This window comes from Chelonia mydas, chromosome 28 (genome assembly GCF_015237465.2).
Source record: "Chelonia mydas isolate rCheMyd1 chromosome 28, rCheMyd1.pri.v2, whole genome shotgun sequence".
NCBI lineage: Eukaryota > Metazoa > Chordata > Testudines > Cheloniidae > Chelonia > Chelonia mydas.
The window spans coordinates 3,632,526-3,656,002 of record NC_051268.2 but is presented as its reverse complement, the minus strand read 5'-3'; the positions used below and the strand labels follow the sequence as shown (position 1 = coordinate 3,656,002).

General features: G+C 52.3%; 2 protein-coding genes and 1 non-coding gene across 6 annotated transcripts in view; 2 read left to right on the top strand and 1 right to left on the bottom strand.

Moving 5' to 3' along the window:
* Positions 1-23,477, bottom strand: part of LOC102943236 (zinc finger protein 883) — a 2,438,435-nt gene that overhangs the window by 2,211,884 nt on the left and 203,074 nt on the right. The gene's annotated exons all lie outside the window — the stretch shown is intronic.
* The window catches only part of LOC114020163 (zinc finger protein 501), a 1,907,800-nt gene that overhangs the window by 1,715,248 nt on the left and 169,075 nt on the right, over positions 1-23,477 (top strand). The window lies entirely within an intron of this gene.
* Positions 22,225-22,297, top strand: TRNAV-AAC. The gene has a single exon. It is a non-coding gene; the product is annotated as a tRNA-Val (tRNA).

Here is a 23,477-nt window from a genome sequence, read left to right as displayed (position 1 = left end):
CAAACTAGATACCATTAACTTGGGTTTGAATAGAGACTGGGAGTGGCTGGGTTATTACACATATTGAATCTATTTCCCTATGTTAAGTATCCTCACACCTTCTTGTCAACTGTCTAAATGGGCCATCTTGATTATCACTACAAAAGTTTTTTTCTCCTGCTGATAATAGCTCATCTTAACTAATTATCCTCTCACAGTTTGTAATTCACAGCATTTGTGTGCATGTCCTACCAGGTGTAATTCGCAGCACCCATCAGCACAGAGCAGTGGTTTTCAAACTGTGGGACAAGATCCCAAGGTGGGTTGTGACCCTGTTTTAATGGGGTCACCAGGGCTGGTGTTAGACTTGTTGGGGCTTGGGTCTGAAACCAAAAGTCTGATTACCTGCCACCCAGGGCTGAATCCCTCAAGCTTTGCTTTTGCCCTCCCCCCAGTGGGGCAGGGCTTGGGCTTCAGCTTTAGCTCCCCCCAGCCCAGTGTGGAGGGGCTTGGTGTTTGGTCCCCCTTCCCGGGGTAACTTCGAACTTATCTGTATATATATATATGTGACAAAGTTCCTCCTCTACCTTGGTGGGTCTTGCACTTATTGGTGGATTTGCTCGCCTTGGAGTTTCACAGCAGCCCTCAGTTTGGCCGTTTGCATGAACCCACAGTCCAGGTCAACTCCTCCTGTGTCTGACCAGGACTTGGGAGGTTTGGGGGGGGAACCTCGGCCCACCCTCTACTCTGGGTTCCAGCCCAGGGCCGTGTGGAATGCAGCCGTCTAGAGTGCCTCCTGGAACAGCTGTGCGACAGCTACAACACCCTGGGCTACTTCCCCATGGCCTCCTCCCAACACCTTCTTTATCCTCACCATAGTACCTTCCTCCTGGTGTCTGATAATTCTGGTACTCCTCAGTCCTCCAACAGTCCACATTCTGCCTCCTAGTACCTCTTGATCCCAGCTCCTCACACGCACACCACAAACTGAAGTGAGCTCCTTTTTAAACCCAGATGCCCTGATTAGCCTGCCTTAATTGATTCTAACAGCTTCTTGATTGGCTGCAGGTGTTCTAATCTGCCTGTCTGTCTTAAATATCTCCAGAAGGTTCCTGATTATTCTGAAACCTTCCCTGTTGGGAGACGGGACCATCCTTCGCTTGCTCCTCAGATATCTGCTTTCTATTCTTTCCTAAAGCCCCCTGGCCTGGATTTTTCTTACTTTTGGACCTTGCCTTAGTTCCCCCCCCCCCCCCCCCCGACCGGGCCAGACGCTTTTTTGGTTTTGGTTTGATTTCTGTTGCTTTTTCCTGCTTTTTTTTTTTTTTTTTGAGTGCTGGTCGGCCTCCAACTTGCAGTCAGCACCCGCCCCGCCCTCGCCTGCTTTCGGGCACAGCTATGTGTCTCAGCTGAAACCCCTGGAGGGGGGGGGAAGATTGCTGATTTTGCTATCCGGAGGGGGGAGTAGAAGTCCCCAGACCCAGCCGTTTCGCTGTTTTGTTTGGAAATTCCAGCCTTATCTTTATAACATTCTCAGCCTACCGGAAGCCTTGAAACACAGCCAACACAGTTGGAGAAGAAATCATCCAGGAAACTACAAATCACTGTGAAGGGGGCCGTAAGACTGAGTAATTTTTTGAATTATACTCTCGTGGGGGGGAGTTTGACTGTGTTTTAATTGCGTTTGTGGTGGCACAGGGGGTGTGGCAACGAGCTGCCCCCCGATCCATCGGTGCCCCCAACTCCCCCACCATTACTACAACTGTCACGGCCCCCCGCCGTCCGTCCCTGCTGGCAACCTGCCATCTGCCTTCAGATCCAGCTGTTTGCTTTGAACTTTGCCTTTCGGACCGGACATAACAGCCGACCAAACGAGACTCTTTGGACAAATGTGCGTGGGTCTGCACCCCCCCCCCCCCCGGGACTGCTTATTCCACGGCTTGCCCCTATTATTGGACTCTGTTTTTTGTTTTTCCCCCCCTCCCAGTCCAACCCATTTGGCATTCCCCCCCCCCGCTTGCAGCCCAGCAGGGAGGAGTGGTTAATCTGCTTCCCCCTCCCCCCTCCTCCTTCCGGTGTCTCCCCGTCTCTCCCTGCTCACAAAGGCAGGGAATGACAGGGGCGAGGCCCCTCTAATAATATCAGCTGTCCCTCCCCCACCCACCCCCTGCCCAATCCCCAAGGTTCCCCCACCACCACTATTGTTAAAATACTTGCCACCGCCCCCACTGGGGCACCAGCAGCAGGAGGCACCGGGGCGATTACTGCCGCTGATGCGCCCACTGCCCCCCCCCGATTCTAGGAACCCCCCCCCCAGCTGGCCGCAAAGGCCAGGGCGGGAAGAAAGGAAAGGGCCCCGCTAAAACATCTAGGCCCTCCATGGCAGGGGCTGCCCCCACAGCTGTGGCCTCGTCATCGACCGTGGTGCCCCTCCCTGCTGTTCCCTCCAGCAGCTCTGAAAATGTCCCTCCCCCGGACCCCAGGACGTATGCCCGGGCAGTGGCAGGCTCCCCCCTGCCTGCCGCCTCATCATCTCGCCCACCCACTGCCTCCGCTACCATCACCAGCAGCCGGGGCCCTTTCCCCACCTTGACCAGGAGGCAAGGTGTCCGTTGCCTCCTGGTGCCCACCTCGCCCCACGTGGAGACATACGTGCAGGCATTGGCGAAGGTGGTAGGACCCACGGCTGTTGTAGCAGCCTCCAAGGTGTATGGCAAGGTCGTTTTTTTCTTAGCTTCGGAGGCTGCCGCCCAGGAGGCGGTGGAGAGGGGCCTGGCGGTGGGGGGGGGGTTTCATCCCCCTAGAGCTGCTAGAAGACCTGGGCGTTCGCCTCGTCCTCACCTCCGTTCCTCCCTTTTTACCCAACGTTGCCCTGTTACCCTCTCCCTCCGCCCTGGGGAAACTTGTCTCTGTCATCAGCCCTCTCCCTTTGGGCTGCAAGGACCCCACCCTCCGTCACATCCTTTCGTTCCGCCGGCAAGTGCAGCTTCTACCGCCGGCGGGGGTGCGTGACGGAGAGGCGCTCAAAGGGTCTTTCCTAGTCCCCTACCAGGGAGCCCGCTATCAGGTTTTTTACTCCACCAGAGAGGCCTGGTGCTACCTCTGCCGCTCAGCGGGGCATGTCCACAGAGACTGCCCTTTGGCCCGGCGGGGAGGGGCACCCGAGACCCCCGAGACCCGGCAGGACATCGGCCCCATCGTTGCCGATGCCCCTGGCTGCCCGGCACCTGTAACCAACCCTCCTCCTACTCAACCCATCGTTGCTCCCATCCGGGCCCAGGAGACTCCTTCCCTACAACGCCTGGGCGAGCAAGGGAGTCCCACCCTTGCTATTACCACTTCAGCAGAGCCTATGGAGGAGGGTGTGGCAAGGATATTACCGGGTATAGGAGAGGGCTTGCCCCAAGGAGAACCCCCCGCCCCTCATGCTGCCTCACCGCTACCCCCTCGAACCCCTGAACCATCGTCTCTGCCCCCCGACATGACCCCTGCCAACCGGGTCAGGCAACCGGGTCCAGACGACGCTATGGAGGGCTGGACCCTAGTCCAGGGGAAGCGAGGCAAGCGGAAGGCTTGAGCTCCGCTGCACCCATCCGATGCCGAAGCCCCCCGGAACACCAGGAAGGGAGGCACTGATATTGAGCCTTCCGCTACGGCCACGAGTGAGATCCATCCGCTGGTGTCGGAAGGGGAAGACAGACTGGCATTGGAGGGCAGAATCCACCCTCCACGGGAGACCCTCCCCTCTGAGACCCCTGAGGAAGCTCCTTCTGCCCGGATACTACACGAACCCCACACGAACCCCAAAGAGACCGTTGAGGCGGGCCCTAGAGGAGAGGCCCTCGGGATAGCAGGAGTTGGCCTATCCTCCGTGTACGCGGAGATTGAGGCCCTAGATTTGACCCCGGTCACCCAGGGAGAGGATCATCTACTTCCGGCTGGCCTCGAGCTGGGCAACCTCACCCCAGCCCCCCTTTCCCCATGCTCCCTCCCCCTAATTGCTTTCCCGGGCGAGCACCCTGCAGAAGGTGGTCCACCACCTGATGCCATGGCCACCAAGACCACCACAGAGCCAGCACCTAGCGTCACTGGGAGCCCCCTCCCTTACCCCTTAACCCTCGACTCTGCTCAGGAGGCACCTTCCTTTAGCTGCTCGCCTCCTGAAGCCCAGAGCCTTACCCCTGCCCCTGCCCCCACCCCTGTCCCTGCCCAATTCACCTCCTCCTGCAATGCTATTGCCGTCCCTGGGGTTATTTTTTTCCCGCCTTTCGCAGACTCCCCCCAGGGAGCAGTCTTTGCACTTTCTAGTCACGACCCATTAGGAGTTACAATTTTTTCCCCGCCATCCCCTTCCACCCCAAGGCGTGAAATGGATTTAATAACCCCAGCCTGTCAGACGCCCCGTCGGTGGTCCGCACCCTGCCTACCCACCTTAGTGGACCACGAGGCTGCATTAAGAGCCCCACCAGGGAATACCCCGGAAATCGTAACCCGACCCCCCAATGAGCTGCGGCATGCACTACGGAAGTTCCTAGAACACACCCGTGGTGCCCGCAATAGGGTACAGCTGGCTCTTCAGCTATGGGGGGACTTTGATCAAATTCTTCAGGCCACAAGGGCCCTTATAAAGGAGGGCCGGGGGCAAGGGAAGCACGGTGTTGTGGCCTACGAGCGGGCCCGCGGCTTCCGAAAAGATCTCCTCATCCACGGGATGGGTCACAGGTTGCTGCGCAACCCGCCGGGGGCCACGAACACCCCCACCAATAAGAAACCCCCATCCCCCCAGCCCTCCGCATGACGCCTCTCATTATTGCAACCTTGAACACCAGGGGCTGTGGGATGGCTCTCCGCAGGTCCCAGGTGCTCTCTTACCTTCGGGAAGGGAGGTACTCTGTAGCTTTCCTGCAGGAGACCCATACGGACCCGATCGTCGAGGACAGGTGGCGGCTGGAGTGGGGGGACGGGGTACACTTTAGCCACTTCACGACTTGGCAAGCTGGAGTGGAGACCCTGTTCTCCCCCACCCTACGGCCCGAGGTACTAGGGGTCACTGAGGCCGTGCCGGGCCACCTGCTGCACCTTCGAGTCCATATGGAGGGGCTCGTGGTCAACCTTGTTAACATCTATGCCCCGCAAATGAGCCCAAAGCGGCCACAATTCTATCAGCGGGTGTCCGACTTTCTCGGCACCCTAGATTTGCACGAGTGCCTGGTCCTGGGAGGGGACTTTAACACCACCCTCGAGGAACAGGACCGCTCAGGGGCCGAGCCAAGCTGCCGCAAACATCCTCCGAGGAATAGTCGAACATCACTCCCTAGTGGACGTCTGGCGTGACCATCACCCAGATGACACTTCCACGTTCACTTTTGTCCGGGTGGAGGCCCATCGGTCACACCACTCTCGGTTGGACCGTATTTACTTATCCTGTTTCCATCTTTCAGAGGCTCACTCCTCCACCATTCGGCCGGCCCCATTCTCCGACCATCATTTAGCCACCATAACGGTCTCCCTCCGTGCAGAGAGACCGGGGCCGGCCTATTGGCACTTTAACAACAGCCTGTTGGAGGACGAGAGCTTCGTGACGTCCTTCCGGGAGTTTTGGCTGGCCTGGCGAGAGCAGCGGCGTGCCTTTCCCTCGGTGCGGCGATGGTGGGATCTAGGGAAGGTGTGCGCCAAGCTCTTCTGCTGTGACTACACTCGAGGCACCAGCCGACGGAGAAATGCGGCGATAGAGCAGTTGGAACGGGAGGTCTTAGAGATGGAGAGGCGCCTGGCCGCCAACCCCGAGGATCCGTCCCTCTGCGGAGCGTGCCGGGAGAAGCGGGAGGAGCTTCGGGCCCTCGAGGACCACCGGGCCCGAGGCGCCTTCGTCCGGTCCCGCATCCACCTCCTTCGGGAGATGGACTGCGGCTCCCGCTTCTTCTATGCCCTGGAGAAAACGAGGGGGGCCAAGAAACACGTCACCTGCCTTCTAGCGGAAGACGGCACCCCCCTCATGGATCTGGAGGAGATGTGTGGGAGGGCCTGCGACTTCTACACAAGCCTTTTCTCCCCGGATCCGACCAATCCTGGCGCTTGCGGGGTGCTCTGGGAGGAACTCCCCACGGTCAGCGTGGTGACCGAGACCGGCTACAGCTGCCTCTCACCCTGGCCGAGTTCTCGGAAGCCCTCCATCGCATGCCCACCAATAAATCTCCGGGCATGGACGGGCTGACCGTGGAGTTTTACCGTGCATTCTGGGACATCCTCGGCCCAGACCTAGTCACTGTCTGGGCTGAGTCTTTGCAGGATGGGGTCTTCCCTCTGTCGTGCAGGTGAGCGGTGCTCGCCTTGTTGCCGAAGAAGGGGGACCTCCGCGATTTACAAAACTGGCGTCCCATCTCACTCCTTAGCACGGATTACAAAATCGTAGCGAAAGCAATCTCACTGCGGCTAGGGTCCGTGATGGTGGACGTGATCCACCCAGACCAGACCTATACTGTCCAGGGTTGCAGCATTTTTGACAACGTATTTCTAGCCCGAGACCTTTTGGAACTCGGGCGGAGAGATGGTCTGTCATTCGCCCTCCTGTCTCTCGATCAGGAGAAGGCGTTCGATAGAGTAGATCATGGGTACCTCCTGAGCACTCTGCAGGCGTTTGGATTCGGACCTCAGTTTGTGAGTTTTCTCCAGGTGCTGTATGCCTCCGCGGAGTGTTTGGTTAGGCTCAACTGGACCCTGACCGAACCTGTCAGCTTCGGGCGAGGGGTGCGGCAGGGGTGCCCCCTCTCAGGCCAGCTGTACGCTCTTGCGATCGAGCCTTTCCTCTGTCTCCTCCGCAGGAGGTTGACAGGGTTGGTGCTGCGGGAGCCGGAGCTGCGGCTGGTCCTGTCGGCGTACGCCGATGAGGTACTTCTCATGGTCCAGGACCCGGGCGACTTGGTGCGAGTGGAGGCATGCCAGGCCATCTATTTGGCAGCCTCCTCCGCCCGAGTCAACTGGGTCAAGAGCTCTGGCTTGGCGGTGGGGGACTGGCGGCAGGTAAGCTCCCTCCCACCCGTGCTTCAGACCATCCAGTGGAGCGCGGGTCCTCTGCTCTATCTCGGCGTTTACCTTTCCGCCACGCATCCCTCTCTGTCGGAGAACTGGGAAAATTTAGAGGGCGGGGTGATAGAGCGGATCCGGAAATGGACGAGGCTACTCCGATGTCTCTCCCTCCGAGGGAGAGCACTGGTGCTTAACCAACTAGTCCTGTCCACGCTCGGGTACCTGCTCAATACCCTAGCCCCGGCCCCGGGTTTCCTGACCCACCTCCGGAGATTGATTCTAGAGTTCTTTTGGTCAGGAAAGCACTGGGCCCCTGTTGGAGTTCTTCATTTACCCCTGAAGGAAGGAGGGCAGGGCCTGAAGTGTCTGTATACTCAGGTCTGCGTTTTCCGCCTCCAGGCCCTGCAGAGGCTCCTTTACAGTGCAGGTAGTTCGACGTGGAGCATATTGGCGCACGCCTTCCTGCGCCGCTTCCAAGGGCTCCGATACGACCGGCAGCTCTTTTATCTTTGTCCGAGAGGTTTTCCGCGAGATCTCTCCGGCTGCCGGTCTTTTACCAGGACCTCCTCCGGACCTGGAAACTGTTTCTAATGACCAGGTCCGTGGCGGCCACCGTGGGAGCAGATCTCCTCACGGAGCCCCTGCTATACAACCCCCAACTCCGTGTGCAGGTGGCGGAGTCCCGCTCGGTGCGCCAGAGGATGGTCCTGGCGGAAGTCACGAGGGTTGGAGACCTCCTGGACTACGACCGGAGAGACTGGCTGGATCCCCTGACGCTCGCTTGGCGCATGGAGCTCTCCAGCCCTCGTACCCCCCGGTGCGTACTTCAGGAGGTGAAGGCCACCTTGACCCCCGCTGCTCGGGCTTATGTTAACCGAGCCTTGCGCGAGGGCGCACCCCGCCCATCCTCTACCCCAGGCCCGCTGGACCTTTCCATTGGGCCCCTACCCTGCCGATTCCAACAAACCCCTCACCCTTTCACTGCAAGCCAGCTGCATGAACTGCAGCCGGTCAGTTTTCAAATTGCACCATGGAAATATTTATACACACTCACGCTTCACACCCTTCATGCCCACACCCTGGTGTCCCGCCCCGATACAAAGTGGTGGGACCTCCTGCCACCTTTGGAGGGTGAGCAACCACGGTGGGCCAGCCTGTATTCCACCTTGGTCCCGAGGCCCGTCGGGGACATCAGCTGGCGGCTCCTTCACGGAGCTGTGAGCACGGGCGTGTTTCTGACACGGTTTACCCCCATCCCGGATACTTGCCCTTTTTGTAATGTGAGGGAAACCCTGGCGCACGCATATTTAGAGTGTGCCAGATTGCCGCCCGTTTTCCGGCTCCTCACAAATATTCTATTGCGCTTTTGGCTTCATTTCTCCCCCCACCTTTTTATCTATACACTTCCCATCCGGGGCCCCACAAAATCGCGGGATCTCCTGGTTAACCTCCTCCTAGCCTTGGCTAAAACAGCCATTTATAAAACCAGAGAGAGGAGGTTGGCCCATGAAACGTCCTGCGATTGTGGGGCCTTTTTCCGATCCTCAGTACATTCACATATCCGGGCGGAGTTCCTCTGGGCTGCGTCCACCGACTCCCTTGACGCCTTCGAGGAGCGGTGGGCGCTGTCCAGGGTTCTCTGCTCGGTGACCCCGTCCGGTTCCCTCCGTCTGACCCTTTGATTGAGGGGAAGAGCGAGAGACACCAACCCCAGCCGTTGCCGCTGTGGATACCATCATTACTGTCATCTAGGAGAGGTCCTATAATACATGGGTGTCTACCCCCCCCCACCCCCAAACCGCCCACCCCGCAGCCATGCCCATCTTGCCGGGCACTCTCAGGAGAGGGATAATCGGTGACACTGGGCGAGGCACTAGGTAACTCGAGGGGGTGGAAGACCACGAGTGTCGAGGAAGCCCCCCCGCTCTGGGCCCAGGCTAGCCTGAACACTTCTCCCTCCTGAAAGCTGCTGTGTTATACCTTCTGTTTGCGTTGTTTTGTTGCATAGTTTGTTTTGTTTTCTTGGTAACTTTTTGCAAGTGTTACAATAAAATTCTTTTCTGTTTCAAAAAACTTTCCCTGTTACCTTACCCAGGGAAGTGAGGTTTTCACACATTGCCCAGAACATATTTTTAATAATATTTAAATGCACCTAACACATTAAACATAAAGTTGTTTATTTCATTCCTGTGAAGTGTGTTGGTAGCTCAATTAATTAAGTTTATTTTCTCTGTGTGTGTGTGTAAGGTACAACACAATCATTTAGTAATGCTGAAAATGTTCCCTTCTCCCTCCAGAACTGCCTGGGAATCACCTTCCCTTTGTAGATTAATCTATTCCTGTGTCTGAATAAGGAAAATATGGTTTCTATGAAAAAAAAAACCATTGTTTATTTAAAAGGACTGACACCGAATGGCCACATGATGGAGCCACAACGTAAGGAATGCAAAGCAACAGGATCCTGGTTTGCACATTGATGGTGACAAAGGATTGAAATCAACTCCCCTCTGGTAACAGACATAATTGTTTAATTCTCTGAGGCCAAACATAAGTTTAAATGAATTTCCAGGGCAGATGAAAGGGAGCTTTGGGATTGATTCCACTTGTCCACCAATGCAGCGTTTGTTGGTATAAATAGCAGCACAGGCTGGATAGAGAATTCTAACCAGACCCTGACTTCCCGGGTAGCAAATCTGGCTTCCCAGCTGTAATTTGACATGCTGCACATCTGCACTGATGGTGTAAATGGCCCAGCATGGCCCTTTTGGGGCTGTGGTGCCTGGCACAGGGCTGCTGGTAGAAGTGTTCATTCCATGAATGGCTGCACGGTGCTATGGCATGAGTCCCACACACCCTATGGCAATGGAGGGGTGATTCCACCCCCAGTTGTGATGCAAGGAGAACAGGAGTTAGTTTCACATGCCTCTTTTCAGGCTGTAATCTGGGGCACCCTGCTCTGTGGGGGGGGATCCCGGCAGCTCAGTTTCAGGGCTGGAACAGGCCCCTGATTTAAAGGGTGGCTGCATGGTTTCCAACACTCTGATGTCTCAGATAATCTCCATCTCGCAAATCCTCCGGCCTGTGGCCCCAGGGAAGGCTCCTGCACTGACTCAGCTCCTGCAGCCAGGGTTAGGACTGACCCATGGGTTGCTAGGTGAGTGGCAGAGGCTTCAGGAGCTGAGAGTTTGCCTGAGAATTCGGGGACACAGCATGAGATAGTATCCCTGGCATCTATACGAAAGGAGCAGAAGGGGATTTACCTGGGATGGGGAGTGAGTTGAGAGTGTCTAAGGGGTGTGTATAGTTCAGGGGAGGGCAAACTATGGCCCGCAAGCTGGATCCGGCCCATCAGCTTTAAATCCAGCCTGCGGGATTGCCAGCCCTGGGACGCAGCCGGGCTAAGGCAGGCTCCCTGCCTGCCCGGGACCAGCACCAGTCCCAGAAGTGGCTAGCACCATGTTCCTGCACACCGTAAGCAGTGCCGGGCCAAAGTCCGCACCCCAAACTGCTTCTGCACCCCACACCCCAAACCCCTGCCCTGAGCCCCCTGCTGCACCCCTCCTGCACCCCAACCCACTGTCCTGAGCTCCCTCCTGCACCCTGCACCCCTACTGTACCCCAATCCCCTGCCCTGAGCCCTCTGCCACACCCCTCCTGCACCCCAATCCCTTGCCCTGAGCCCCTTCCTGCACACCACACACCATCTCCAACACACCACACTCCCTCCCGCACCCCAGCCCCCACCCCAGCCCTAGCCCTAGCCCTACATGCAAGACCCTGAATACAATTTCCCCACCCAGATGTGGCCCTTGGGCCAAAAAGTTTGCCCACCACTGGTATAGCTGTACTATCCTGGTTAGAAACTGTGGCTGAAAAACAGGTCATACTGTGAGCGGGATTTGAACTTGCATAGGAGATCTCCAATAGATTTCAAGACTAACCCCATAACCACTCGACCACCACAGCCATAATATTGCTGAAGCCTCAGTGCTGGAGACGTTAGTATATCTGTACCCATTATGCCGCTGGTGTTTAGGGCAGTGACAGAGCTCCTCCACTCCTGTCTGTTTCTGGCAAATCTTTCAATGGTTCCCCAATTGGTCAGGCTTGACAAAGCCCTGGCTGGGATGATTTAGTTGGGGATTGGTCCTGCTTTGAGCAGGGGGTTGGACTAGATGACCTTCTGAGGTCCCTTCCAACCCTGATAGTCTATGATTCTATGATTCTGATTGTGCTCCAGGTTTCTCAGCTCATCTTCCACAGCTCTTTGCCATGTTGTTTTTGCGTGGCCTCATTTTCATTTGCCTTCAGGTGTCCATCTTAGTGCTATTCTGGTGATGGAATCAGTTTTCTTCCAAGGCACATGGCCAATCTATCTCCAATGCCGCCTGTCCTCTTGTAACTGTGCCTTGTCATGGCGGGACAGGTTGTATGCTCTAATGATCCTCAGAGTCTGCGCTGACGGGTTTCGGTTTTTTGCTCCTGGCAGGTTCAGCCATGTTGGATTGATCTGTGGGGGAGGGTCCAGACAAAACAGACACCCTGGCCTTCCAAGTTGGTGGTTAGGCACAGGAATAACAACGCTGTCTCATGAAAAAACAAAATATGTTGCAGAAACAGTGGCAGAAACAGTGCTAGAGAAACTGGTAAGTAATCACAATGCCCAGGCGTGAAGTCATCTGAAATACAAAATTCAAACAGCAAGCCTGGCTCCCAAAGCACAGGGGGAATTTGGGGGTTATTCTCTTTGTTTAGCCATGTGCAATAGCACAGAGAACTCTTTTAAAAGTCTCCCATCCCACAACTGGGGAAAGGGAAAGGATTCTTAGGTTCTAGCTTGACTTGAAGGAGGATGTCTGGACCATAGGGCCATGGACCAGCCTTTGCTAGAGAAACCAGTGATACACAGAACCAGGCTAAGAAATATGTTTCCTGGAGTCAATGATTGCTCCCCGGGCATAGCAGCCATATCAGGTAGCTGGAAATGTCTCACAAGAGGAACTAGACCATTAGTGGTTCAGTTCCAGAAGTCTTAGATACAGGATGGGAGGTCTAGGTTTGTTTTCTGGCTAACAGAGGGCTGAGTTTTATCACCTCAAAATTTCAATAGAAAAATTCAGACCCAGAGTGTGTGTGTTGGGCAGATTGGTGGGGGTTTCTCTGATTTTGATTCTGTTTGGTTTGTTTTTCTCGTTTTAAAAGACCTTGATCACTTTGATGGGAAAACTGTTTGCACAAGGCCAAGGAAAAATTAGAAAAGTTAAAAATCTGCATGGGAGTTTCTTACCCATGGCTAAGGCTAAGATTTAGTCATGGTTATTTTTAGAAAAAGGCATGAACAATAAACAAAAATTCATGGCCCGTGACCCGTCCCTGACTTTTGCTATAAATACCCATTACTAAATCTCTGTTCCTGGGCCCCAGTGGTCTGCGGGCCAGTTCTCCAGTGGTGGGGGCTGACTGCCCTCTGCAGCTGCTGCTCCGAGGCCCCAGGGGCCACTCTTCCAATGGCCCCAAGGGCGGCTGCTCTGGCCTCCACCTGTACCACTGCTGCTCAGGTGGTACCCAGGACCACTGATCCAGCCACCCCCGTGATCACTGCTTGGGTGCTCCCCGGGGCCACCCCCATTATCGCTGCTCAGCTGCTCCCCAGGACCAGCAGCACTGGCCACTGCTCAGGCGCTTCCCAGAGCCAGACGCACCAGCTGCTGCTTTCATTCAAGCAGTGGCCAGCGTGGCTGACCGTAGGGTGGCCCTCGGGTCAGCCTCATCGGCCGCTGCATCTGCGGAAGTCATGGAGGTTGAGGAAAGTCATGGGATTCGTGACTTCTGTGACTTCCATGACAGAATCGTAGCAGTAGCCATGGCAGAGTGGAGATTTTCATGGAGGGGAGTTGTCGGGATAAATGAGAGCACAGGGAGAGGTTTTCCAATTTCCATCTATTCGACATTGGTGAGGCCTCATCTGGAGTACTGTGTCCAGTTTTGGGCCCCACACTACAAGAAGGATGTGGATAAATTGGAGAGAGTCCAGCGAAGGGCAACAAAAATGATTAGGGGTCTGGAACACATGACTTATGAGGAGAGGCTGAGGGAACTGGGATTGTTTAGTCTGCAGAAGAGAAGAATGAGGGGGGATTTGATAGCTGCTTTCAACTACCTGAGAGGTGGTTCCAGAGAGGATGGCTCTAGACTGTTCTCAGTGGTAGAAGAGGACAGGACAAGGAGTAATGGTCTCAAGTTGCAGTGGGGGAGGTTTAGGTTGGATATTAGGAAAAACTTTTTCACTAGGAGGGGGGTGAAACACTGGAATGTGTTACCTAGGGAGGTGGTAGAATCTCCTTCCTTAGAAGTTTTTAAGGTCAGGCTTGACAAAACCCTGGCTGGGATGATTTGATTGGGGATTGGTCCTGCTTTGAGCAGGGGGTTGGACTAGATGACCTCCTGAGGTCCCTTCCAACCCTGATATTCTATGATTCTATGATTCTATGAATTTCATTTTTACCAAGTGGCAACCTCCCCCCATATCACCCCCTGCTGCTACTGCCTGGGCTCATCCCTAGCATGAGATATAGTCATCCCTAGCATGAGATATAGAGCCTCCCACTCACAAAGTCTTGTAAATTAAAGGCAAACTTCCCCAGTCTGCCCCTTCTCCCACCTGAATCCTCCCCTCACAGAGTTCAGAACAACCCCCATGTAGCTGGATCTTCCGGCAGCTACAGATGGCTGAGGATGCACACAGCCAACACAAGGAGCCAAGTGTGCACACCCACAAGCAATTTAATGACTGTGTTAGAAGGACATAATTCTATAGTGTAGACATTGCCTTAGTATTGCACTTTTTGCACTGAGATGTGAGCGTAAAACATTCACCCCCAAACACAGTGATTAAATTCTCCAAAATTCAATATCTCTGCACTTTCCAGAAAGCTGCAAAATTCAGTTCATTCTGGCTAGCAGAGGGAAAATTCTGGTGATAGTAATGTTTATGATTGATTAAATAATGTTTAGGGTTTTATTAATTTAATGGAAAAATAAATACTGATTCCCCTAAATAACATCGTAAGGTGAAATAAGAACAGAGACAAACCTTGTCAGTAAAGTCTGACAAAAGGGTTTCAAAATATTATTAATTCCCACCCCACCTCCGTACGTCTTCTGTGCATGTTATGTGCCATTCATACATCTCCTTATTAGAAATGCTCTTTTTGGACATTCCCAGATCTGGACATGTGTGAAATATAGAATTTGAACAGCAAACCTGTCTTCCTGCAACAAGAGACACTTCTGTGACCAGCCTTAATCATACTGGGGGCTAACTAACCCCAGCATCACAGCAAGGATCTTTTTAGCACCTGGAGAAAAAATATACATGAAGGTCGATGACACCACCACTTGGCCTCTCTCTTCCCCCATCTCAACAAATGTAAGATTGTCTGGAAGACAAAGACTTTGAACTGGGGAGATTGGTCCCAGGCTGACAGGGAATTCAGCCTGTATATTAAGAACAAAACTGCCAGGAACATCCAGTGGGGTGAGAAAAGCTGTTTGATCCAATTCTTGCTTAGTCTGTCCAAGATAGAATTTAGACTGAGATTCTGTTTTTATTTGTTCTGTAACAAACTCTGACCTCTGTGCCTAACACTTATAATCACTTAACATCTGTCTTTTCTGTAATAAGCTTATTTTAATGTTTCATACTTACTAGTGAGTTTGTCCAAAGTGCTTGGGAAAGCTACCCAGATTACAAAGACTGGTGCATGCCCACTTTCTTTTTGATGAAGTGTCAAACTAATTAATGAGCTTGCACTTTTCAAGAGAAGGTCGTGAGCAGTGTAAGACGGTACATTTCTGATGTACAAGGCTGAGGGCTGGGGTGATATGCAGGTGTCTCTCTGTATAATTGAGGAGTGGCTTATAGAGCATTCATGCAAATTAGTTGGGTGCTTTACTGCATGTTATTGGCCAAGTGATCGCAGCACCTGGAGGGGTTTTGCTGCTTGTCACTGGCACAGCATTGCAAGAGACAGCCCAGGCAGGAGAGTTAAGTGGGCACAGCAGTCCCGCAATTCTGGATTGTACCCTGAGGATCCCGTCACACAGAGATCCTACTGTGACCAGCCGTGGTAATATTGTGCTTAGTACTCTGCCTTGTAGCTTCAACAGCCGTGCCTGCAAGATGAGTTACAGCAACCTTTACCTTGTCTCCATGTTCATCCGATGCCTCCTTTCAACACTTGTCAACAAAAAGACCTGTTCCTTTTGCAAGCATGTGTATGGCTAGTCAAAGGCGGGCTTCTCCATTAACAAAAAACATTGACCAAAAGGTGACAAGAAGAGGCACGTTCAGCAAGGCAGCACTGGATGCGGGATCCAGAAAATTTGCTCTTTATCCAGCAGGTTTATTGGCAAGCTCTGCCACGGTGCCACTCTCTGGGACTTCTCCCGTAACTGCTCCATTTTTCATCAACAATAAAATGAAAGGTGAAAGGACAGTAATTCTCCATTTCCTGCAAGCCCTGCAGAGAGCCCTCTAGAAGGGTCTCTGTGCAGAGCTATCCCCAGCAAATTGCATGGGCGCGGGACACAGGCTCTGGTGTCACAGGAACTGCAGTCGAAGCAACCTCCTTGCCAATGCCAATGGCCTTTTTATCAACTCCAGGCTGGTGATTTGATTCTCTCCAACGCTCCTCTGCAAAGAAGCCTTTTCCTTAGCAAGCAATTGCTTGGATTGCCAAGGGAGGTTTCTTCTGTTTCCTAAGAAGACAGAGAAAAATGTGAGCAGACGAAACAAAAAGTGTACAGCAAGGCACCACAGGGAGTTGAACCCAGGATTTACTGTTTATGAGACAGGTGCTTTAGCCTACTAAGCCATGGTGCCTTCCTTAATGGCCTGTTTGCAACTGTTCCACTTAATGGTCCAAGACAACACCTTCAAATTCCAAAGTACAGACGTTCCCCATTTCCCACAAAACTTGCAGACCTTGAGCGGGCTGGCTCTCTGTGCATGGAAAGCCACAGCTGAGTTGACAGAGGTCTTCTAACATGCGCTTCTCCCACAAGCTGCTGTGATCCTAGAGTGGTTAGTGCTCTGGGTTTCAGTCACAGCAACTTCAACTCAACTCTGAGTCATGGTAACTTTCCATCAGCTCCAGACTTCTCATTTGCCACTTTCCAAGGCTTCGCCACAAGGAAGCTCTCTCCGTCCTGCACGAACACTTACAAGGATTGTGCTGTGAGGTCTTTTCTTTTTATGAGAAGAGATACAAAAAGAGGAGCCTAGCAGACAAGCCAGGTTCAGCAAGGAAGAATTGGCAGGCCAAGCCATGATCTCCTGGTTCGTAGGAAGGCTCTTCAGCCAGCTCTTCCCAAAGATCATTATCCAGAGGCCACTTCCCATAGAGAACGATTATGGTTACAGACCCATCCTGAAATTAGAGCAGGGTATTTTCAAGCTTTATCTCATCATAAAGTAACACGATTCAAACATGGCATCACAGAGGAGAAAGCACTCCTTCATTTCATATGTTTTGCTACTGATCTCACTGACAAACTTCCTTTTCTCGGTGTTGCTTTGAGCACTTCAGGGAGGTTTTCCTCTTCTCCCTTCCAGCTGTGGTTATGGGACTGCAGCAGCTCCCCAGGTGGCGAGCTTTGCTCTTTCGCTTACATCCTTCACTTCTTTGGATGAAGCTGTGTGTGCCACCAGCTTACTTCATAGCTGAGACCTCAGGTACCAGCAGCTAGTTACAAAGGCTAAATTCCCATTGCCATCAGTGGGAGGTTATCCTGGGCTGCCAGGGCTGCAGGATGTGGCCCATGATCAGTCAAGCTGCTACAGCAGCTGCGCTCTTATGTGGTGAGTCCGGCAGCCTATTACCAAACTGCTCTACCCTCGCCTGCAGGGCGGCCTGACTTTCTGAGAATCTGGCAGAAGAGTTACTCTGGGGTAGAGAAAGAAAATGTCCTCAGCAGTCAGAGCTGGCAGACACAGGAAAGGCTGGGTTTGTTTTTAAACTGCTCTCCCTGCTCAAGCCTTTAATCATCCCTGTGGCTCTTCTCTGAACCCTCTGCAATTTATCAGAGAAAACAAACAAACAAACAAACCCAGGCTGTTGTGACTGATGTAACAATCTATTGCCTTCCAAGGCTGAATATCAATCAGATCATTCTATTCACCCAAGAGTTCAACTTCAAGGGCTCTCTGTTTTCTCGTTCCGATCAAATCCTGTGTAACAGGATTATTGTTAACTCATCACTTGGTCATTTAACATTCACAGGTTCACAAAGTTGGCAGGTTTAAGTCTTTCCTCCCACACCAACATGAAAAAAAACAGTGACAGAAAATGCCCTAAAAGGCCTAAAGCATCTCTGCTGCCTTGCACACCAGACTGGGGAAATACATGGGGGAAAGTGCTTTCCTCTCTCCTCCTGACCCTGAGTAACAATTCTGTCTGTCCTGGAGATCCTGTCACAGGGACAAGGGCTGGGGATGCAAATGACATGTTATGGCTTCATCGGTTTGTACATTGCTTTACTCCTTCATTAGTGATAAGGGTGCATGAGCTGGAAATAATCCAGCTCTGACTTTCACACCGGAGGCTATTTCCAGGCTCGCAATAAAAAAAATCTTTCCTTCTAACCTGAGCATGTTGAATCTGGAGTCACTGCGAGACGATACATACAGAGCCCCAGGCTGCCTTTCTGTCATCCAATATTTTTAGAGTATATCACATTAACTGGGTGGATCTCCTGCTAGGAAGTGTCTGTCCAGTGACAGCACCCAGTGTACACTCCCCATTTATGAACTCATCTTCAGCATATAAGCTGCTTAACCTAGCGAGGGGGGAGGATCTCAATGGTTGGGCTCCAGCCTGAGCGAGAACTTCTACACTGCAATTAAACAGCCCCTGGCCTGGACCCTGAGTCTGGCAAGCCCAAGTCAGCTGGCCTGGACCAGCTGTGGGTTTTAATTGTACTGTAGACATATGCTTGGTGTCAAAATCACAGCTTTCTCATCAGGGAATCAAGCCCTAGTCCCCCAAGTGAGAGGTAGGGATAGTCACCATTATACTCATGAGGTTGGAACTGACAAATGCCCCTGAACAGGGACCTAGGGGAACAGCTTGGCCAGCTCCTTGGACAGCTGTGGCTGTCAGGAGACCCAGCTAGGCAGGAGTTGCTCTGGGTTCTATTCAGGGGGAGATTAACTGGGAGAAGTGGTCTCTGATTTGCAGGGAGCTTTGCCAGAGTGGAGCCTGTAGGTCACATGCTGGGGGGCTGTCACGGGCACACAGGCTCAGTGTTCTGGAACAGCTCTAAATCAACCCCGGGCAGGACCCTCTTCAGGGCATAGATTCATAGATACTAAGGTCAGAAGGGACCATTATGATCATCTAGTCTGACCTCCTGCACAACGCAGGCCACAGAATCTCACCCACCCACTCCTGCGATAAACCTCTCACCTATATCTGTGCTATTGAAGTCCTCAAATCGTAGTTTAAAGACTTCAAGGAGCAGAGAATCCTCCAGCAAGTGACCCGTGTCCCATGCTACAGAGGAAGGCGAAAAACCTCCAGGGCCTCTTCCAATCTGCCCTGGAGGAAAATTCCTTCCCGACCCCAAATATGGCGATCAGCTAAACCCTGAGCATATGGGCAAGATTCACCAGCCAGATACTACAGAAAATTCTTTCCTGGGTAACTCGGATCCCACCCCATCTAACATCCCATCACAGGCCATTGGGCCTATTTACCATGAATATTTAATTACCAAAACCATGTTATCCCATCATACCATCTCCTCCATAAACTTATCGAGTTTAATCTTAAAGCCAAAGAGATCTTTTGTCCCCACTGCTTCGCTTGGAAGGCTATTCCAAAACTTCACTCCTCTGATGGTTAGAAACCTTCGTCTAATTTCTAGTCTAAATTTCCTGGAGGCCAGTTTATATCCATTTGTTCTTGTGTCCACATTGGTACTGAGCTTAAATAATTCCTCTCCCTCTCCAGTATTTATCCTTCTGATATATTTATAGAGAGCAATCATATCTCCCCTCAACCTTCTTTTAGTTAGGCTAAACAAGCCAAGCTCCTTGAGTCTCCTTTCATTAGACAAGTTTTCCATTCCTTGGATCATCCTAGTAGCCCTTCTCTGTACCTGTTCCAGTTTGAATTCATCCTTCTTAACCATGGGAGACCAGAACTGCACACAGTATTCCAAGTGAGGTCTCACCAGTGCCTTGTATAACGGTACTAACACCTCCTTATCCCTACTGGAAATACCTCGCCTGATGCATCCCAAGACTGCATTAGCTTTTTTCACGGCCATATCACATTGGCATCATAGTCATCCTATGATCAACCAATACTCCAAGGTCCTTTTCCTCCTCTGTTACTTCTAATTGATGTGTCCCTAGCTTCTAACTAAAATTCTTGTTATTAATCCCTAAATGCATGACCTTACACTTCTCACTATTAAATTTCATCTTATTACTATTACTCCAGTTTACAAGGTCATCCAGATCCTCCTGTAGGATATCCCTGTCCTTCTCTAAATTGGCAATACCTCCCAGCTTTGTATCATCCGCAAACTTTATTAGCACACTCCCACTTTTTGTGCCAAGGTCAGTAATAAATGCCCTCACTAGGGGAAGCCTCCTTGGCTTCAGCACCTCCTGGGACTGACCTTGGACATTTCAGCACCCCTGTTCCACACCAAGAGCTTCCTGTAGTGAGTCCTCTCAGTGGGACACCTTGGAAAGCCTTACACCCCCCAAAGGGGAGTCATGCATCCCCAACTTCACAATCACCAGTGACTCTCAGCCAGCGTTGTAAAACAGAAGGTTTTATTAGTGGTCTGGAATAAATCATGGGAAAGTTCTTTGCTAGCACAGGAAGCCGGAAAATTCAGCAAAGTCCATCTTGGGGAGACCCAGAACTCAGAGCCTGGGCCCTCCCCTCAAGTCCCCAAAGCAGCAGACTCCTTGCTTCCAACAGCCAAACCTCAGCCATGCCCTTTTGCCCTTCTTCTGTCCTTCGTTCGGTTTCCCAGGCAAACTAGTCACCTGGCCTCCACCTCTTTCTTTGTTCTCCAACTCATCCCAGCCAGCTGGCTGCTTGCGGCAGGTATGACCTGGATACAGAATTTGTGGCCATTGTGTGGGCCCAAGCAGCTAGACAGCAGCCACACCTGCCCTTTAGGGGTCTCTGCAAAGATTAAACACTCTTGTCCCACCACCTAGTTCAATGGTCCCAAAACTTTTGAGGGTCACACCCCCTCTTACCCTTGTCCATGCACCCCCTTAGCTGTGGTTGAGAGTGGGGCCACAGCTATGGGGGAAGGGACGCGGACAGAGGTAAGGGGGCTGAGGCAGGGGCCAGAGCTGGGGGTGGGGGCTGAGACTGGCAGCAGAGCCCCAGGTGTAGGGCTAGAAATGGAGCCCTGGGAGTGGTGCCGGCAGCCAGGGCCAGCAGCTGGGGCCAGGAGAAGAGCTGGGCAGCGCTCCCTCCCCACCTGCTGTGGGGGCTGGCCCGGGCCCCAGTTGCATTCCCCTGAATGTTACTCCATTCCCCCTGGCAGGATGCACCCCACAATTTTGGACATCTGATCTGATAATCATGCAACAAATAGGGGAAACTGAGGTATACATAATATGCATACAAAATGTTCAGAAAATTCTCATTCATCACAGGGGTGTCAGTGGGGTCTGAGCTGGGCAGCAGCACAGAGAACGTGGGGAGGTTTCCCTTTGGAAAAATTAAACTGTAGAACATCCCCCCGTGTTCCAGGGAAAGCCTCCCATTTATCCCTTAACCCCCTCCCCATGAAAATCTCTACCCCTGCCCTGGCCCACAGAGACCCCCTCACTCCAACGCAGATTTTGAACTTTTCTTACTTTTCCTTGGCCTTGTACAAATATTTTTCCCATCAAAATGCTCAAGGGCTTTTAAAATGAGAATAAGAGAACAAACCAAATCAAACCCAAAGAAACCGCGATCGAGCTCCCTGCCACACAGTTTGGGTCTGAATTTTTCTACTGAAATTTGTAGGCAATAAAACTCAGACTGCTATTGTCCAGAAAACAAACCTAAACCTCCCATGCAGTACCTAGGAGATCTATTTCTGAACCACCAAGGCTTCAGCTCTTTTTGTGTGATTTCCAGCTGCCCAGTACTGCTGCTATTCCAGGGGCACCATTCTTGACTCCAGTAAGCATTTATCTCAGCCTCGTTCTATGCATCGCAGTGAATGATTTTCGGGTCCAGTGATCCTCCTTCAAATCAAGCTAGAACCTGAGAATCCTTCCCCTTTCCCAGGTTGTGTGAGGGGAGACATTTAAAAGAGCTCTCTGAGCTATTGCATGTGGCTAAGTAAAGAGAAAAAGCAATATATTCCCCCCTCTGCTTTGGGTGCTGGATTTACTCTTTGAATTTCAGATGACTTCAAGTCTGGGCATTGGGCTTATTTATCAGTTTATCTGGAATTGGTGCTTTGATTTGGAAACAGCTGTGGTGGCCGAGTAGTTAAGGCCTTGGGCTAAAAATCAAGTGAGGTTTTCCAGCAGAGGTTCGAAACCTACTTGCAACAAAGATTGATTTTTTAGACACACGCTTACACAAAGACAGTAAATCTGTACAACCTCCTGATATGGTCTCGATTTACTCCCCGTCCCAATGAACCCTATTCTGCTCTATTACACCTCTCATGGATCAATAACTGGTTAAAAGTTTTGAAAAATGGAGAGAAGTAAATAGTGGTGTCCCCCAGGGGGTCAGTACTGGGACCAGTACTATTCAGCATATTCATAAATGATCTGGAAAAAGGGGTAAACAGTGAGGTGGCAAAATTTGCAGATGATCCGAAACTACTCAGGAGAGTTAAGTCCAAAGCAGACTGCAAAGAGCTACAAAAAGATCTCACAAAACTGGGTGAAAGGGCAATAAAATGGCAACCCCTAAATCAGGGGCCTGTTCCAGCCCTGAGTCTGGGCTCCTGGGATCCCTCCCACAGAGCAGGGTGCCCACAGATTACAGCCTGAAAATAGGCACATGAAACTTAACTCCTGCTCTCCCTGACAGGGCTTCCCCTAGACCAAATGGCACCCCAAGCAAGAAGCTTCTTCGCTGTCCCACCCCGTATGTTAAAATTTTGAATACCTTATTTTTTATTGAATTTGTAGCTCATTTGAAGGGAGGGGCAGAGCTCTGTGGCAGAGTTTCTGTAGTGTAGTGGTTATCACATTTGCCTAACACGCAAAAGGCCCCCGGTTCGAAACCGGGCAGAAACATGCTGGATTACTTTTTCCCTAGCTGTCCAGCAACATGCTCCTCCTTCTGCCACTGGCCTGTCCCTGGGATAACCCCGACCCCCGCAGGACAGAGGGTGGTGGAATGAGCTGAGAAAGCGCCTTGGCGTCAGCTAGGGAAAGCTAGAGCATCTAGGCCATTCACCTTTTAGAGCCTTGTGGCTTGGCCTCCTCTGCCCTTGGACGTTGGCCTATGGAGGCCGGCTCTTCCGGCTGCCCTCCTTTGCGTGACTTGCCAAAGGCGGAAGTGAGGCAGGAATGGGGCGAAAGAGGAAAGTCATGCTGAGGAAGGCAGGGCTGAAGCTAAGTGCCTCAGTGGGGTTAGCAGAGCACCACCGTTCGTTCTGCCAAAGCCTGGGGAGGTGCAGTTGGCTGCTGGGAGGTAGAATCCTGGGCCTGCCTCTTGGCTTCCCAGGGATGGCTACTTGCAGCCCCGGGGAAGAAGCTGGGTTCTGGGTGGAAGGAAAATAAGCAATGGTTAGTCTGAGTAGGCTCTTTTCTGGCCAAGACGGCGTGCTGTGGTGGGCTTGGGAGTTGCCTGCGAGCCGTGGGTGGACTTGTTCCAGCGAGAACAGCTGCTTCTTTTTGGCCAACCTGGGGGCACCAGCGGCAGCTTGTGAGGGCGCAGGTGCTGGCTTGAGTGAATGTGATATAGGAAACCCCAGCCTGCCCCTCCGGACCAAATCCACTGCTTGTCTCCTGCATTGTGACATCCAGATTTACATCTTCCTAGCATGAGCTGCAGCACATGTATTAAGCCTTCCTGGTTGGCCCAGTCATTGCCAAAGTAGCTCGGTTCGGAGTGCATTAGATGGATGATCTGAAGGTTTCTGGTTTGATGCCAGGCTTTAGCACACCCCTTCACCCTGGGCATGTAGTGCTGGGCTTTTTTCTGGCTGTGCAGCTGTGCCTTGAACTCACGAGTTCTCCTAATTTCAGCGGCAACACTTGCAGAGGGCGCTATGTGGGGTCATGTGCCCCACCTGGGTTAGCATCCCTGCTACATCATACGGTGCTGCCAGGCTCCCTCTGGGCCTGGTTTCCAGCTCCTCAGCCAGAGGGAAAAGTGGTATTCTGCACCTGAGTGGCCAGCCCTTACTTTCTTTCTCATGAAGAAGACGAAAAAATAATCTCTTTTCAAACCCCCGTCCTGCCATTGACC